This window comes from Helicoverpa armigera, chromosome 18, assembly GCF_030705265.1.
Source record: "Helicoverpa armigera isolate CAAS_96S chromosome 18, ASM3070526v1, whole genome shotgun sequence".
Taxonomy (NCBI): domain Eukaryota; kingdom Metazoa; phylum Arthropoda; class Insecta; order Lepidoptera; family Noctuidae; genus Helicoverpa; species Helicoverpa armigera.
Window position 1 is genome coordinate 7,496,237 of NC_087137.1, and position 17,733 is coordinate 7,513,969.

The 17,733-nt window shown below is 35.7% G+C and overlaps 1 protein-coding gene across 2 annotated transcripts in view; it reads left to right on the plus strand.

Annotated features, from left to right (window-relative positions):
* LOC110379204 (MOXD1 homolog 1) overlaps window positions 1-17,733 on the plus strand; it is a 73,539-nt gene that overhangs the window by 1,367 nt on the left and 54,439 nt on the right. Inside the window, exon 1 of one of the 2 annotated variants that reach the window (XM_049850505.2) lies at window positions 14,045-14,265. The exons of the other annotated variant lie outside the window; for it this stretch is intronic. The gene's annotated coding sequence lies outside the window, so the exon portion shown is untranslated. Of the gene's footprint in view, window positions 1-14,044; window positions 14,266-17,733 lie in introns of those variants that run through there. 2 annotated transcript variants of the gene reach the window in all.

A 17,733-nucleotide genomic window follows, 5' to 3' on the forward strand; every position in this document is an offset into this window, starting at 1 on the left:
AGTAACTATGATATGCTTTTTGTTCTTTTTGGCCTTTTTAGACTAATGTAGTGAGGTAATAAAGAACTTGCAAATGTAAAAGGTTTTTGATGCGTTTAATAAGCTTATAGTAAATTGCAGAATATTCGTCGAATCCTGCGGTTTTCCTTGCATTCCTAGTACTCCTGATAAATAAAATATGTACCTAATAGGAAAATTATTATCTGTTATGTCAGTAGAACGTTCACTGTATTACCGTTTTTAAGGTAATTATGACTCCTTTTAAAACGTTTTTACCGTTGTCCTTTAGATACACATCTAGGCTCAAGTACCGTCAACCTGTCTCACGTATTAAAATGTTTAAAATGAACATGATACTGGGTGTTAGTCGCCTATTGTTACCTCTTTCGTGGCACGCAGTGTACCGTGATAAGTGGGGGCTATAGGGACCTGTGTAGCCGAAATTTTAGACCTATAATTAAACGAGTATAATAGAGTTTAATAAATATTTTAATTTACAATATCAGTAATGAGAAAGCAGATTTTTTTATTTCATTACTTGGTGTCTCAGAGGAGCATGTGGCTAAGAATCAGTGGCGCGGCTCTATTGATCATTAGGTTAAGCAACGCATGGCATAGTAGGTCTATAGATGGTCACCCATCTTGGCCATGAAGAGTTCTCTGGTATTTCAGAAGGCAAGTAAAATGTTAGGGCATCGTTTTTTATGAACATCTTTGTCTTGTCGGGTATCTAATTAAGAGACCACATTGGTACACTTTGTTATACATACCTATTTGATTGAACGGGACGAATAGTTGTTTTTTGGAAAATATAGGATTATAATATTAAACAATCCTGTCATTTATGCTTGTTGGTGTCGGTAAAAACAATCTAAAAAATATCCAATATTCATGGACTTTATAGTCAATTCTGGCATTCAGAATTTCAAATATCGCTTGACCAAATATTGTCTCCGATCGTTTATTTCATATGACTGAGCTATATCAAAATGCAATTCAGCATTAGTGCTAGGTCACGTCCCCCAAATATATTCCTTGATCAAATTCAATCCAGCAATTTTCTTCTATCCGATTCCATTCAACAAATCGGTATACAATCCCGAATAATATATTCTAATCCGGCAACAAACTTTTGGGAACCGATTCTCGATTCTATTCGGAGTCAATCAAGAGAGAATCACTCGGGTACTCATCACAATCAACTTTAATATTAATATAGAATCTTCGTTTATCCGATAAACAAGGTTCTGAAGTTCCACTGGCTTTCTACGAAGTCATTTTATGCGGAACTCCGAAATTACTTAGAAAGTTTTCAACTTTATTAATTAGACACTCCATCTCCATACATTTGTTGGCTTTGTTTGGTGAATTTGCCTTGTGGGTAAAGAACCAACCTTTCGAGTATGAGGGTGTGGGTTCGATTCCAGGGTCAGGCAAGTACCAATGCAACTTTTCTAAGTTTGTATGTACTTTCTAAGTATACTTAGACACCAATGGCTGATAAAACAGGTGAAGGAAAACATCTTGAGGAAACCTGGGCTATAAAGTCTGAAATCGCCAACCCGCATTGAGCAAGCGTGGTGATTAATGCTCAATCCTTCTCCATGTGAGAGGAGGCCTGTGCCCAGCAGTGGGACGATAAAAAGGCTGTAACAATGGTTTTTCTTAATGAACATCCTTACTCAATATTATAAATGCAAAAGTAACTCTGTCTTCCACAACAAATCTACTGAGCCAATTAAAATGTTTGGTACCCAGATATTCTAGCTAGAGCCTGGAAAAAGACGTAGATTACTTTTTAGTGAGTAGTTCATTCGGAAAGCAGGTGTGACGGTGGAAAACAGCTAGTTTTAATATACCTATCTCTAAAAGTGATGGAAATTATATGAGAATAAAGAATGATGAAATGAATACGGCATTTTAAAATGTCACAAAAATCAAACGAAATTCAAAACGTTCTCTAACCTCAAAATTTTCACAATATCTCACCAAAAATCCTTTTCGTACAATTACGTACGAATATGGCTTGACTGAAAAAAAGCTTGGTTCTAACTAAAAATGTCGGATGCGGTATACTGCAGTCCCAAACTAACTTTAGTCCAAATAAACGATGTTCGTATAGCTAGGTTAATAAACTGCGTTGCACTGCTAGTGCCTGAAAAGTACTTACGTAGCAATAGTAGATACGTTCATTGGACAATCTTGTTGGAAAAATCGTGACTGATTGTCTATCATCTTAAATCGAGTATTCTTTGCTGCAGAGCCGTCATAAATAGAATTTATTTTAAAATGTAAAAAAAAAACCATCTAGCTCACGAAATACAGCCTGGTTATAGACAGAAAAACGTCGGGTGGACGGAAAGACTTATTGTAATCATCATCTCCCGAGCCTTTTCCCAACTATGTTGGGGTCGGCTTCCAGTCTCACCGGATGCAGCGAAGTACCAGTGTTTTACAAGGAGTGGCTGCCTTATCATATCCATACCATACCAAATCCATACCAAAGGCTCATAGTAAGAGAGTGTGATTTAAATGCATTGGGTTTACTTACATTTTTTAAACTAAAGTGTTGCAAGGTTTATTATAATTACAGCTTTGTTAGTGTTCCCAGCTTGGCGAGGACTTGTAATTTATAAAAATTAGAAGCATCATAATCCGCTCTCTGAAAATGCACACTGCATAAAAAGGAGCCATGGAAATGAGACCGTGTAATTAAGTTTCTACGTAGATATTACAAGTAACTGAAGTATATAATATATAAGCAATCTTATTTGTTTATTTTCTATATTCTGGCTCATTTTATTATCGAATTACATCAGCTTACTGAATGCCAATATTCTCAATATGTATTATTTTATATTTGTCAAGGAAACCGCGACCTTTGGCTGATCTTCCTCCTAACTCCTACATAAAGTCAGCCGTATAAAACACCTACGGTAGATACTAAGATCATATTATTATAAGCCAATATCGTGGGTGCTTTTGACGATTTTACATACAAATAGAATATTTTATTAAATGTTTGGTATACACGTTTCTGCCATTCACATAACCTCGTTCCTGCTCCCGCCTACATTAAATTCCAGCCTGTATAACCTATTTCCGTTCATTTCCGCGAACGCGACGCGTAACTTTAGTTAGGATTGATTGCTACTAGAAAACTTAATTTTGTCTGATAGATATAAATAAGCATATTAATGCTTGATCCAATTTTCAAACTTTAAATGTCACGACACTAACTACTCTTTGAAAGAATTTTCCTTATCAAAATATTGAGCGTCGGCGTTGACCTTTTGACGAAATGTTGACGAAGAGTATGGTAATAAATCCTCTTTAGCTGAAAACGTAGGTGTTTGTATTCCAAAATTTTACACAAAATAAACAACATGCATTTTACGTAACCTTTCGAGGCCAAGTTCCACTGATAGAACAGCGACGCTCAGCGGACGATAATAAAATTTATTTTGCATGATTTATCTCTCTCTCTCTCTAATAAATTCATGATCCGAAAATAAATAAAAGGTGTCCAAAAATCTTGATAAATATGTTGTGCTGAATAGAAGCCTAGCAACAGTGCTGCACGATTTTTCACAGAAAACATTTTACGCCCAGCATTTTGCCGCTGCGCCTCGCTCTTCTTGCAGTATGACTTGACCCTTACACTGCATGCGCGTACAAGTTTCAAAACATAATTTTGTAAGAAAAGTAGGTATCCATGAAACAGAAGTTTGGCCCCTCAATGTATGCGAAACAGCGAAGGCTGAAGCATATTCGTGTAAACCTTAAACTTTTCAAATATTTGATGGATTTAAACTTCTCAAGTTTAAAGGAATTGGCTTTAAAATTAGAGTTGTTGGTGGGATGAGCTCGTGTTTATGCAAAGCTGGGTGTAAGTCCTTAGTAAGTATAATAATAAGAATGTAGCTTAATAGAGAGGGCTGCAGCTTGTGAGAGTAACCATAGCTCATGGCGCATAGGACAAGGACGCCTGTCTATTTGCTTTACGCTGATGATTTTTCCACACAATCTAAAAAATAAAACTTTGCACCTAAATAATTTATCCTTGTTATCGTTACGTAGGTACTTTCGTATTCAGAAATCGTTTAGCTTTTTATGCGTCTGTATATTTCAAATTAGCATTCGTGCCTGAAATAACAATCCCACAGTACCTACCGTTTATTGATTTGAACATTTAGCTTTCTTGCAAAATATTGAAAAGTACTGAGGTCGTCGACCTTACATGCTCAGAATTCAATTAGTAGTTACAACGAGACATCTCCGTTCAGACTGGAGTTATGTATTTTCTGTCTCGTCTTGTATCTTTTGTGTGTTGAACTATTATTTTATTACTTTACTAAAAAGGTTCGAAAGGAAACATGAAATAGTAAGTAGGTATATTTACTTACTTTATTATTCTTCTGGTCTAACTTATTAACTGCATATGCAATATAAGGCTGTTTGCAACCACCCTCATACATGATGCATCTACATACATATGTTTCTAAGGAAAATTAATAATTAAACTGCTGATTAGGGTAAGGAAACCGGCCAGAAAGGGTAGAACCGGGCCCATAAACCGGCCATGAATCAGCTAATTCGAATTAACGTGAACACGGGTTGTGGCTGTTAGGTACCTATAAGTATGTTAAACTCAAAAAGAGGTTAGCAATCAAAGTAAGTACCTAAACCAAAATTGGCACAAATCTATACTAATATTATAAAGCTGAAGAGTTTGTTTGTTTGTTTGTTTGAACGTGCTAATCTCAGGAACTACTGGTCCGATTTGAAAATTTCTTTCAGTGTTAGATAGCCTATTTATCGAAGAAGGCTATAGGCTACTTTTTATCCCGGTACGGGAAGTAGTTCCCACGGGATGCGGGTGAAACCGCTGGCAGAAGCTAGTATAAAATATAGCTACAAAAATATACTAGATAGGTACCACACGATGTAATTGAGCGTTCGATCGATCTGGCCCGGCTTTTCTAGGGTCGTTATTATTCAAAAAACGTAGGCGTGACGCCACGCAGCGAATCAGGCTGAAACCACAAAAAGCCCACATTTTATCCAAATTGGTGGGCTTGATGAAGTTCATAGTGATATGGATGGATAGGCATCTATGCTGTGTATCGGACTTGGAGGAAAAATAAAAATGTTGACGCTAAATTCGGATCTAGGAAAAACTATCGATACAAAATGGTGAAATTATTGAAAATAGTGTGGGTTTTCGTATATATAAAACCTAAACTACCTACCAATGGAACAAGTTTACTGTCCCAGACAAAAATGCCTGCGCTTTTTGGACTAATACCTATGTGCGTTCGTGCGTTGTTGCTCCATTAATTTTGATAGGCGCTAACACTTTTAATATAAAATTTTATTTAACTTGTTCTTTCTAAAGTATTACGATAAGTAAATCAAATCTAAATCGTTTATTACAAAATACTTTATGTAAAATAATATTTAACTAGCAACATCACTCTTTATTTATTAATATTCTAGACAGGTATTAGGTAATTTCATTTTTCACAAATTCATACTTCTATCTTGATTGAAACAAACACAATATTAATTTAATTCTAGCATTCATATACCTATGTATAATAAATTACATTTACAACTCAATTTACATTCATTTTAATAACAACTGATACAATAAGTAAAAATTAATACAAAACCTGAGATTCAAACCAACTCTTTAAACCTCACCTTTTGTTCAATTCTCAACACATTAAAAAAAAACTTACAACCTACAAAAACTTGACACCTCAAAGCTTGTTCTTACCTACTCAAAATGTTCTTCAAAACACCGTAATACGGAAATACACAGCAGGGTGCCGGATATCTTTGCAAGCCATTGTCCGTATGTACAAAGAGTCTCAGATACTCATTATATTGTAACTTGTTACTGTTTTCTGAAATTATTTAGAAATGTGTACAAGGTGTAAGTTAGAAGCTCGTGTTTTTATTTTGTCTCTGTCAAAGTGTCGATAGGTCTTGACGTACTGTTGCTGTTAGGTCACAGTTAGGAAATTGTAGGTACACTTCCACTTACATTTTTTTAGGTAATACCTAGCCTGGGAATATCTATCTCCTCCTTCAAGTGTTCTTGAGTAAATGCTTTCTGTTTATATGCTATTTGTTACCCTACATACATTGTGTAGGTAATCATGCCTAGTGACCTTTTTAATTGTAACTGGAGCACTATGTGCCAAAGAATACTTAAATAGAAGTTTTCATTCTTTAGTTAGATTTTTATGAAAACTGAAGTAACTAAGATACGTTCTCTTTTTAATGGTTACAAAGTTATCAAATGCATATATTATGTACATTCGTATCTGCTAATGACTCAAAATAATACGTGCCTGTCGACAGTCCAGTACCGGTCGTCATGTGAATCATTTTAGTGAGTCATACAAAGTTTGCGGTGTAAATTACGCGAATTAGGTGATAATTGTAATATTGCTCTTAAAGTAGGTACATATACTCATACATTAACATGTATATTTAAAAATCGGGCTCTAGAAAGTACATCTTTATATGCGTATTTATTATTTGTTTGAAATTGAAGTAGCTATGTATTTGAAAGATTTTGAAGCTATCGAAGGTACTAAACCAATTTGAGAACTAAAATAGATAGGTATGTATTCCGCTAAGCATGACGAGAGTATTTCCTGTACTTGTCTACGGTAATTATATGTAAAAAAATATTTTTTTTATCGTGAAATAAACCCATCAATTCCCTCTCTGAATATTATTAAAATACCTGGTAAAGCTGTTAACTGCCTCGAAAGCACGGTAGCTAAAACGAAATTCCGAAAAAGAATCCTGAGGTCTGAAAAAACGAACATAGATATTTGGTACCTGTCTTCCTAATAGAAAATAGAAAAGATGTGACACTGTGAAAGGAATTTCCCAATTTACTCGGAGGCAATTTGCTAGGGATTCATGTAGGTACTTACCTACACCCTAGTTTTAGGTCATACCTTTCTAGAAATGTCATGTCACACTCTTGTACAAATTGTTTGTCTAGTCGTCAGATAGGTACCTACCTTACCTAAGCACCTACAGGTTTTCCTCGCTCTAAGAGTACGGGTATTCTTGAATCTTATTCACTAGGCCACAACAAATCCAGTTTTCTTAACTGAATGGTAGATCAAATATATCTGTGTCTTTCCTAAACTTATAGCCTTAACGATACACTGCCCCTCTTATAGTCTGTACCTCAGAAATCAAGCTATAGGCGCAGATTACTAAATAAACAGTAACTATGCTGTACAGATCTACAAATGACTAGAACCCACATAACCTAAAAACGGCTAACGAGATCATTTCTATGGGTGTCAGTAACAGTTCTATGAACGTGACTTGTCTCCTCATCCTTAAAGGTGATTTACTGGCCCAAGAACCATTTTTATGATGACAATATTTTATTAAGCTTCTGCACAAACTTTATCTGTGTATAAGCCGTATATCTGTTAGTTTGAGACGGGGCTGTCCTTAGGGAACTAAGTGAAGATGGCGACTGAAGATTTAGGGCCCAACGTTCATGCGTTCAGGGACAAAGAGTGAAGTAAAAGATAATAAAATGTATACCTAGTAAGGTTTAGTTACTGACTACAAAATGTAGCTAGGGATGTTGTTAAAATGTAAAGTAGTGGCCTCAGCTAGGAGTTTTACCCGCTCACATCGCGCACCCGGATAAAAAGAAGCCTATGACTTTTACCAGGCTCTAGCTAGATTATTTGTGTACTTACCAATTTTTATTTAAATCAGTCCTGTAGTTTTGGTGTTAAGTCCGGACAGATAGACAGATAAACTGAGTTACTTTTGCATTTACAACTTTTGATTTTTTTATTATTTTATTTTATAAGCTTAGGTAAGTAAGTAATTCCTGTATAAATACAACTTGTGACAAATTCAATCTAGCGGCTTAAATCCAGAGTCCTTATTTCAAGCCTGCACAAGAGTACCATAGAATAAGCACCGCTTATTCACAAAAGTACCACTACAAACAACAAAGAAGTTTTTCTATTCAAGTGTTAAGTACCATTGAGACAAAACCGAGTACTCTAGTGAAATGGTAATTTATGACCACCCCAGTCTATTATCTGCGTCCATTCAACATTTTTTTTGACGTCAGCTTCGAAATGCGTAATGATATTTGTTACGTTGCAATAATGTATCTAAGTTTTTGGGTTAAATCTTAAATAATACATCAGTATGACCTACTTTACCGACATGACCTAATAGGCATGGAAGTATAGATCTGCTCTCAAAGGCAATCCAGGCCAATAGAGATTCAAGTCGCATAAAGATTCGGTATCAAAAGCTTGCCAAATTGGTCACTAGGCAATTTAAATTTCAATGTTGGTAGTTTAGGTATCTATCCAAGTCTATCTCCTGTGAAAACTTAATAGTCTTTTTGTACAGCTAGTATTTTCATACGTTTATTTATTGATACTTATTGAACAATGTACAATGGAGGACATAACATCTTATACGTTCTCTACCAATCTATCTTAAGGAGGTGGTGAAATAAGTGGTTTTACGTGGAGGTATACTCTCTTTAAAATCGGCTGTTTCATTAAAAATCTGAAAACGTAAATATACCAAACTAGCCGTTTGCCCGCGGTTTAACCACGTGGTAACTACTGCCGGTACCGGGATAAAATATAGCCCAAGTTACTCGTGGATAATGTAGCTTTCGAATGGAGAAAGAATTTTTAAAAACTGTCCAGTAGTTTTTGAGCCTATTCATTACAACCAAACAAACAAACAAAGTTTTCCTCTTTATAATATTAGTATAGATAAGTACACAATCATCATAGAATTTACGGCTTAGTCTACACAACTCGCGCTTAGTGCATCCAAAACAGAAACACCCTGACATTACTATGTAAAGTGTGGATCCTACTTTATCTGCGCCTGTCACAAAATATCCTTATACGAATACATTTTCAGTTCGTGAATAGTTTACGCGAAGCTTAAAGCACTTTGCGAATGTAATAGTAACTATTCGGCCTGTAATCCTAGGAGTGAGGCCACGAAATACGCGGTGTCTGGAAGTAGGATTTAAGTCCTGTATTTTCGTAAATAAATTATTATTTCAATGTGTACAGAGTTTAAAGGTCCAAATCCTAAACTAAAACATGATTGATAAAACAAAGGGAGTTTGAAAGAAACAACATATCGACAACGCCCTAAGAATTTTAAAGGAAAAATATAAAGTTACATAAATCCAGCTTCGTCATTAACCGGATCATCATCATGACTATGAATTCTAGTCTTTACGAAGAAATCATCGACAAATTCTGCTGAAAAGACCATTTTTAGTGAGAAACAATGACAACGTCAGCTACGTGAAACAATCATGAATGAATTCAACAGGAACAATGCGTTACGTTTACGGAAAACCACTACAAACTTTAGTAGTAGGTACCTTACCTACCTACTATGGGAATTTCCATTACCTGCCGATAAATTAATGAATTTATTTTATTTTCAATGCCTATTTAACTGTACGTTGGTATTTATACACTTATTCAGAGCTGTCTGCCTGCTGTCACGTACCTGCCTTCAGTACCTAATAATAACCTTGAATTTTCAGAAAAAGAACATAGGTACACTGAAAAAAAATAAGCTGGTAGGTCTGTATGTACTTTCATCATTATCCTCCGAGCCTTTTTCTCAACTATGTTGGGGTCGGCTTCCAGTCTAACCAGATGTAGCAGGTAGGTCTGTACTTTATGGTGCCTTATTTTATTCTCACACATTCACGCTAACGCTGACTCTTATCTACGCGCAATCCGCTGACTTCATAGCCACACGCGTGCCACCGCGACGATACAAATTACACAGACGCGCCACCTACTCTGTTAGTAGGTATTATGCTTATAGATTAAAGGTAACAGTTTGAATACGTATAAACGTGTATTTATGGCTTTCATTAACATGTTTGTAATTACCTACGAGTAGGGTAGGTACTTACTTTTAGAAAATAAAGTAGGTACATACCTACATACTTAGCTTTAAAAATGGGTATAGCTACATACCTAGGTACCTTTGTATAGTAGGTACTTAACTAATAAATACCTACAACTATTTATTAATCATTTTCAAAATCAGCATGATTTGTGTGTCCTAGACGGGTATTGGATAATGGGGTACCTACCTAGGTAAGTAGGTACACAGAGTAAGTGGGTAGGTATGTTCTCGTTCAACTTTCTCGCAGACTAAGTTTAGGCGTACAGTAACTATTAAGTAATCTGTGGTTTAGGTAGGTACGTGAATTAGGTACGCTTCCGCGGAATCGGCGAAACAGGTACATCATACATAGTCATATCTACAGATAATATACCGTAGGCCGATACAAAAGAAATAGCATTAGCATAAGTACGTTATTAATGTGGCTAATTATTAAAATCGGATTTTGCCCCAATGTGTTTTATTAAATTAGTACCTAATTTCATCACCAGCACAATTTGGGCCGTTACTAGACAGGTAGGTACTTACATCGCGTCTTCAATAAAGTTCTTAGGTAGGTACGACGTCGAGCCACTAAGATTCTGAACAATAATGAATTGCTTGCGCAGCCTTCGTACATGATAGATCACTTATTACACAATACCGACACCCAACAATTTCAATCGAGAGAATATGAAGAGAAATTTCCAAGAAATGTTCGCCTGACCTCCCGCCAAGGAATTTCTGAATGAAGGGTGCGAAACCAAGATGGCGACCGGTACAGGTAAATACTTTTATAATAGTAAAGTACGAATACTGAATAGAATCGCGCAATGTTGTTTTTTTATATCGCGTCTTTGTTATTCAGTGATCCGAATATTTTGCCGGCAAAGAGAAAATAGGCACAAAAATGTTGTAAGATGGCGTCTGCCTTTGCGTCGAGTGGAACGCAACGAAAGTTTGAATTTTATAGTTATACTATCAAAGAATATTAGGGATATACCCTTACTCGACGTCGCTCTGGAATACCGAAAATATTTTGTCTGTGGAGTAGGTAGATACTGTAGCTGGAGCTCCGCCATAGTATCGGATCCTTTGTCTTCTACTAAATGAACCTCTTCATGAACTTCCAAACTTTTTTTTTCATTCTTTTGGGTCGATTCATGGTAACTTATAAAAATTTAACTTATTTCCTATTTCAACGTTCACTACTTCAATAACTGTCCGTATGAATGAATTTTGAATTCATTGAGATAAAGCCTCCACAGTACCTATCTATTAGAAAGATCATAAACCTACTGATTACGGTAGACCAAGTGATCATTTTGTATTCATTTTAATTGTCAACCGACTTTAAAAAAGAGTTTCCCAATTCGACCACGTGTATCTATACCTTGCCTGAAATAATGACATCAGTGACCACCATCCCAGACATACAAATTACAAGTAGGTATGTTGTAACCAAGTACTAAGGACCCAGCTAGTAAACAATTTTATTCACATACGTTTTCAGAAACGACAATGATTAATGAACCACTTCGTTGGAAATGTAATTTCGTTTTGAACAAAAATATTAACGAAACTCAGTAGGTACAAAATATTATTCTGTCGGTCTGGATTCTTAGGTTCTATTGCAAGGGTTGTCTCATTTGGATCCATAAATTAACTACCTATGTTCAGATAAGAGAACAGAAAATATGAAAACCTACTTATAAAATATATTTTTTTTCTCGCTTTCTATCCTATCACTCTGCAGAATACAATGTCACGACTAATCCATTTTAATACCTACAAATACCAAAATGAAACATCCATAGCGCAAACTAACTTTCAAGTTATAATATTTACACGACCTCTAACAGCCTAGAACAATGACTTCTATGTTTTAAATTTAACATCTGTGATAATTTTGACTCGTTAGTGCGCTATAGTAGTTGCTAGAAGTGTAAAATGCCATTCACCCGTAAGCCTAATTGTCTATTTCAATTTACATAATTCGCGGCTACAAAGCGTTACAGTAATTTAGATGGCCTTGACAAGTTCATTTACTTTCAGAACGAACCGACCGATGACAGTAGTAATGAGATAATGTTCCCATTTGTCTCTCTAAGGGGTGAAGTTTTATTGCAGAATCCAGTAAAGGTCATAATGGAGAGATAAAGTGGAAAACTTTAACTATTACTTGTTAAAACGGTGTGTACAGTAACATTTATTTTTATGACATGATTCTTAAATTGTGTCTAAACGAGCAAAACTTTACTTTATTGTAAAAGGTGCACGCAGAAAAAAGATAAGGCATCAGCTGCTTGCTCGATCCTTCGCTTCCAGTCCGATGAGTATGGTATCGTCAGCTGATGCAAATCAAACTACATTCCCAATTCAAATATTTCAGATATTTCTTTTTTGTTTATTATCAGTATATAAAAAATAAACAAATAAATAAAAGGTATGTTGTTATTGTCTGCGCTAGACACATTTAGGATAGGATTTACAAAGTTTAATCTAGTAATATTTTACAAAACAAATTAATGTTATTTATAGTTTAATCAGAACTTAAACAAGGTTTCTAAAATTACAATGCCAGCAACGCAATTATAAAGCTACTTTATTTCATTTTATTCAGAAGCTGAACAGAAGTAAGTGCTTACACACGAATCCCATTAGAGAACTAATAATTGCGTTTAGTTTCAAGTAGACGAACCCAAGGGTTGTGTTTTTTTTTGTGAAAAAATTTTGAGTGGGTGTAGACGCTCTTTGTTTACACACTTCAAAGATAAGAGCCATTCTTTGAGGGAGCTGATTCGTTTGTTATTGGTCATTGGGGTGGTATTTTTTGTGTTGATTTGTCACTCGCGGATGGAAAATATTTTTATTCTATTTTATTTAACTAGGTGACCTTTTTCGTTAAGAGCCTAATATTTAGTTAGTGTTTTAAATTAGACGCAGTCACTATCAGGTTGGATAAAGTTTCATGAATAGATTGTCTCTTATGGCACATATAAGTGATACCGTGAAAAATAGATAAAAGCGCTCTCTATGCTTAAACAAAGAAAAATGAGCGATGTGAGAGAGAATTCCGCAAATGAACAAGGCTCAACCATTTGCAAGAGAAAAGGCACAAAAAGCTACTAAACTTCAAAAACTCCGCTCAATTCATAGAGGCTTTATGCATCATACACACAGCTGTTTTTGTTTTTCAACCCCACTTGTCTAACTACACGTGCTACGGGTACAGCTTTTTTTATAGAGCCGTCACTCCTTAATGAACCGTATGCTCGGAAACGGCCGCCAGGACGCCCTAGCCAGGATATCCTGTTTAAAAAATAAAAGAGGCACCCTCACACCTTTGCACTAGTATATGAAGTTCAAGTAAAAGACGATTTTGGTTACTAACACCAAGCAGTAAGGTCGAAAATAGAATTAAGCCTTCCAAAGGGTTTAAATGCCGAGCAAGACGGGTATGTGTATTGCATGTGTGTGTGTGAACAGCCGCTCCCAAATTGCCATCGCTTTACGCTAACTATGCGTTTTGAAGTTAGGTATACTTGAACTTTTATTTTTCATCTTGTAGCGAAATGCTATTATTTTTAACGTGAAGTAAATTTACTCTATCCGAATCTTGATTTAATTAGGTAGTTTGTTAGAATTTTTATTAATAAGCACAAATAATTCAAATGATATTGAATTTATAGTACAAAATGCATGCTACCTACATAACTAATTATTGCAATACAATCAGATGTCTAAATCCGGATTGTATGTACATTATTTATTTTTATTATTAAAAATATTTATTTACTCGCGTACTTTGCAATTCTAAACTTCCCTTGCAGTCAACAGAAATAAAACGTGGCAACCATTTGAACTTACCGCGATTGATTTTTGGTACAAATGGAGCAACCCCGACGCAATGATCTCAAATCTAATCTCATACATCTTCTGAGACAATCTTCCCAAACAGTGTCTACCCCACCTTATCCATATAATGCTTTCGTCTGTCTAGTCAATGGCGCGCTCACGCTCGCACACTCATTAATGTTATATTCCCATCTCTGTCTACGCGAGTCGAGAAAACGTTCGGCATTCGTTCGTTCATCAGTCAGTTTGCGCCGGCAGCCGTGGCAGGGAGTGTCGTACTGCGCATGCGTGGTAACCTCGACGATTGTCAAAATTCGAACGAACGTAAATAAACAAGTGAAAAATTTAATTTGTGCCAAAACTATACGATTTTGTATTTAGTTATTTACACGGACATACTGATAGTGACATTTTATTGTGAGATATTGTGCAACGAATTTGCGAGTGAGTATACTTTTTGTTTTTTTTCGCGTGCCTGTTTGGAGCCGGCAACCGGCACTGATTTTATCCAGTAGGAATTGTATAAATTCTTACTGTTGGTTGATAAAGATCTGCAACAGTGGAGTAGGTATTGTACGGATAATAATCGTGGGATATTATTGTCTGAATGCTTTTGTCTTTATTGAGATTCTCTGCGTACGTGAGGACGCGTCGTAATACCTACTCCACTTCCTTGCTCAATATTCTTATTTAGAACACAATTTTAGGTCAATAATTGACGTAAATATTTGCAGTACATGTATGTGGAATTATTATGTATTAAAATAGACACAAAAAGGTATGCAGTTTATTCAAAATTCGTTTCGGGATCCCAGTTCCACGGACCAGTAATTTCACTCATCCGTGCCCATTTCTAATTGTTTGTTTTTCGGTTTTGATCACATTATATCTACCTACCTAAACCTTTCAAAGCTAACCTTGCTTCCTAATTCTTCATTACGTAATTAACTTAAGTAAGTAAAGTACTGTGTGCTGTAAAGCTACTCATTAACTTTCCAATGCGGAGGATAATGTGCGATCTTCATTTGTTTTCCGTTTCCTAAGTAATTATACCTAACAGCCTGTGACGTATTGCAAAGGTCATTGAACTTGTGATGTAGGTAATTAATATTATATTACAAGCAGTTAGACTCGTTTTCAGATATGTGCAGATTTTTATTTAGGTGCATTAGTGGACTGCCTAAGTGAATGCAATTTTATTACTTCGATAACCTGACGATAAAACGTGGATTTTTGACCAGCACACATTTTGAAACTGGTCAATGTCAATTTCGTCGCGCATCGCAAAGATTAACCCCTGTGCTTATCATATCAGACTAACAAATGTTCTTGGATTTTATGATGACATATTTTTTTTAGGTACCTACCTAATACCTATACAGTATTTATGCATATCTATACCTATACATACCTACCTATCTACCAACTTCCCATAGGTAGGTACCTACTTCCCTACGCTACATAGCCGCCACAAGGTACCTAGGTAGGTACCTATTATCGGTAGGCATTATTACTTAGGTGCTGATTGATGTTAGGTATACGTAGGTAAGGTGGTACAGAAGATTATAATTGACACGTAATCAAATGTTTTACCTATGGTTACCTACATAGCACAGCCATAGGTATCTAGATAGGTACGTCCTTCCTTTTCCGCTAATCTGCGTTGATTCAATCGCATATTCGCATGTCCAAGGAAAATAACACCGCATAACCAAGTGTGACTGTATTGCACGTAAACTTTAAAAACCGGTGTAAAAATTAGTCTCATGGGCTTGTAACTGAGTCATTGCATGTTCCCCAAGATTTAACGGAAAATTAATGACCGTATCGCAGTATCGCTGCTAAATGTTGCCGTGTGTTAGGGCTTTAACGCTTAAAAGTACGGTTGTTTTTTAAAGGTGAAATCATAGGTACCTAATTGAATTTACGGTATACACAGCTGTTGAATCGCATATGAAGGTGATCATCTGATCATGGTCTGTCTAGTCTTTTCCCAACTATGCGGGGTTGGCTTCCAGTCTAACCATGTGCAGCTGAGTACCAGTGTTTTACATGGAGCTACTGCCTATCTGACCTCCTTACCCGGTTACCCTTGGCAAGACTGGGTGTCAGACTTCTTGGCTTCTGAATTCCCGTAACGACTGCCAAAGAGTTCGAATGACGGCCGAGACCTACAAAGCCTTCCACAAAACGGGTCGTTACCAAAACAGAAAGTCCAATTTGTTCTTTATACAAAATACTGGTACAAATTCGATTCCTCTGTCGTTCCCTTATCGCATAGAAGCACCGGGAATCTTGATTCCGGCTTTAACCAGATCGCCCGACGTTCCAACTTAAATCTGGAATCAAATGGACTAATTCCAACTAATGAACATCGTATCCATTGAGTTTCTAACTTATTAGAATTGAATCGTCTAAGTATTAATGAGTTCTTTGTTTGGGGATACACTAATAGTTTGCTTAAATAAATGTACTACAAAAGTAACATACCATTTGAGTGGCTGGGTCAATGACCTAAGAGAAGTTGTAGGTATTATCTTCTCAACCGCTTGATCTGTGATACCGATTACACTTCTCAGTACCTACTAAGTGCCTGTATAAATACTACTCAGGTGAGTAACCTAGGTAACCATCTAAAATTACTCAACGCTGAAACTCTGAATCATTGTTTCTTCCTACTCACCGTAACTGACGAACTGCCAATGGATAACTCATCTATACCTATTTAAAATTATAGGAAATCCTTTACTTCATTATCATGATTCACAAATCTTACTCTAGAAACATAACACTGCTAAATAACGAAGTTCTCTTGCCGCAAATAAACGGTAATACTTAGGTACCTATCTGTATACAGGTATAATATTTTTCCTCATAAGGCTACATCTTCATTACGGAGCTAAGCAAGGAGTATTCAATACTCATTCCTATTCTAGAGTCTTAGGAAGTCTTGTTCGTCTGAGCTCATTACTGAAATCACATTGGTTTATTTTATTGAATCGCTGCCAAAGATAGAACACAGCTGATGGGCTGACTGTATTTATTTGTGTTATTTTGTAAGTTCAACATACTTTAAGTTTATAATACATGGTGTAGTAGATAGTTCGTTTAATGAGTCTATCTGTATCTGTGGAAATATTGACGTCATCATGAAATAAGTAGGCAGGGTTCGCAGAGTTCTTAATTTGAAACACAAATTGCAACCTTCTTAGTGCCTTCTTATATATTTTTTTCTTTTCTGAATGCTGGCACGAAATATAAGAAAACAGTTTTCCTTTCGCAGCCAAGTTTTCAGATAACATTCGACCCCTTAACTTTAACAAGAGTGCTCTAATTAGGAACTTCCATTTCCAAAACAGTGTTGCGAGCCAAACTAATTTTACATTTTACGCTGTTTGTATTTAAGCTTATAAATTTTAAAAATTACTTCATATATTATTTTTAAATAATATTTAATTAAAAAAAAATCTTCTTTAAAATCTTTATGAAATCAAATGTAGGGTAACCATACTGACCATGCATTATGATGATAATTTTATTTAACGCCTAACGAAACAGTTAAACCAGGTAAACGAGCGTTGGGTACTCAACGTGCCATCCAGATAAGCTAAACAGTCACTTCCTGTGAACTAGAGTGACCATGCCCTCTCTAATTAATGCGGGACAAATAACATTTTAAAATACGTAACAATACTTAAATATACACCAAAAATACGTAATTATTGTTGTGGTTTCTTAGAGGGCAGCAACCTGTATGCAAATAGACTCGGATTTCCTGTCTTTGAATTTTGACCTTTAGCAAGACATTAATATTAATACTCTGTTTGTTATTGAACTGCAAAACAACTGTCTAACAGTTTTAAAGAAGTTTAACTTTAAAGATAGAGTAATTTATTGCTGTTTAGTATTTCA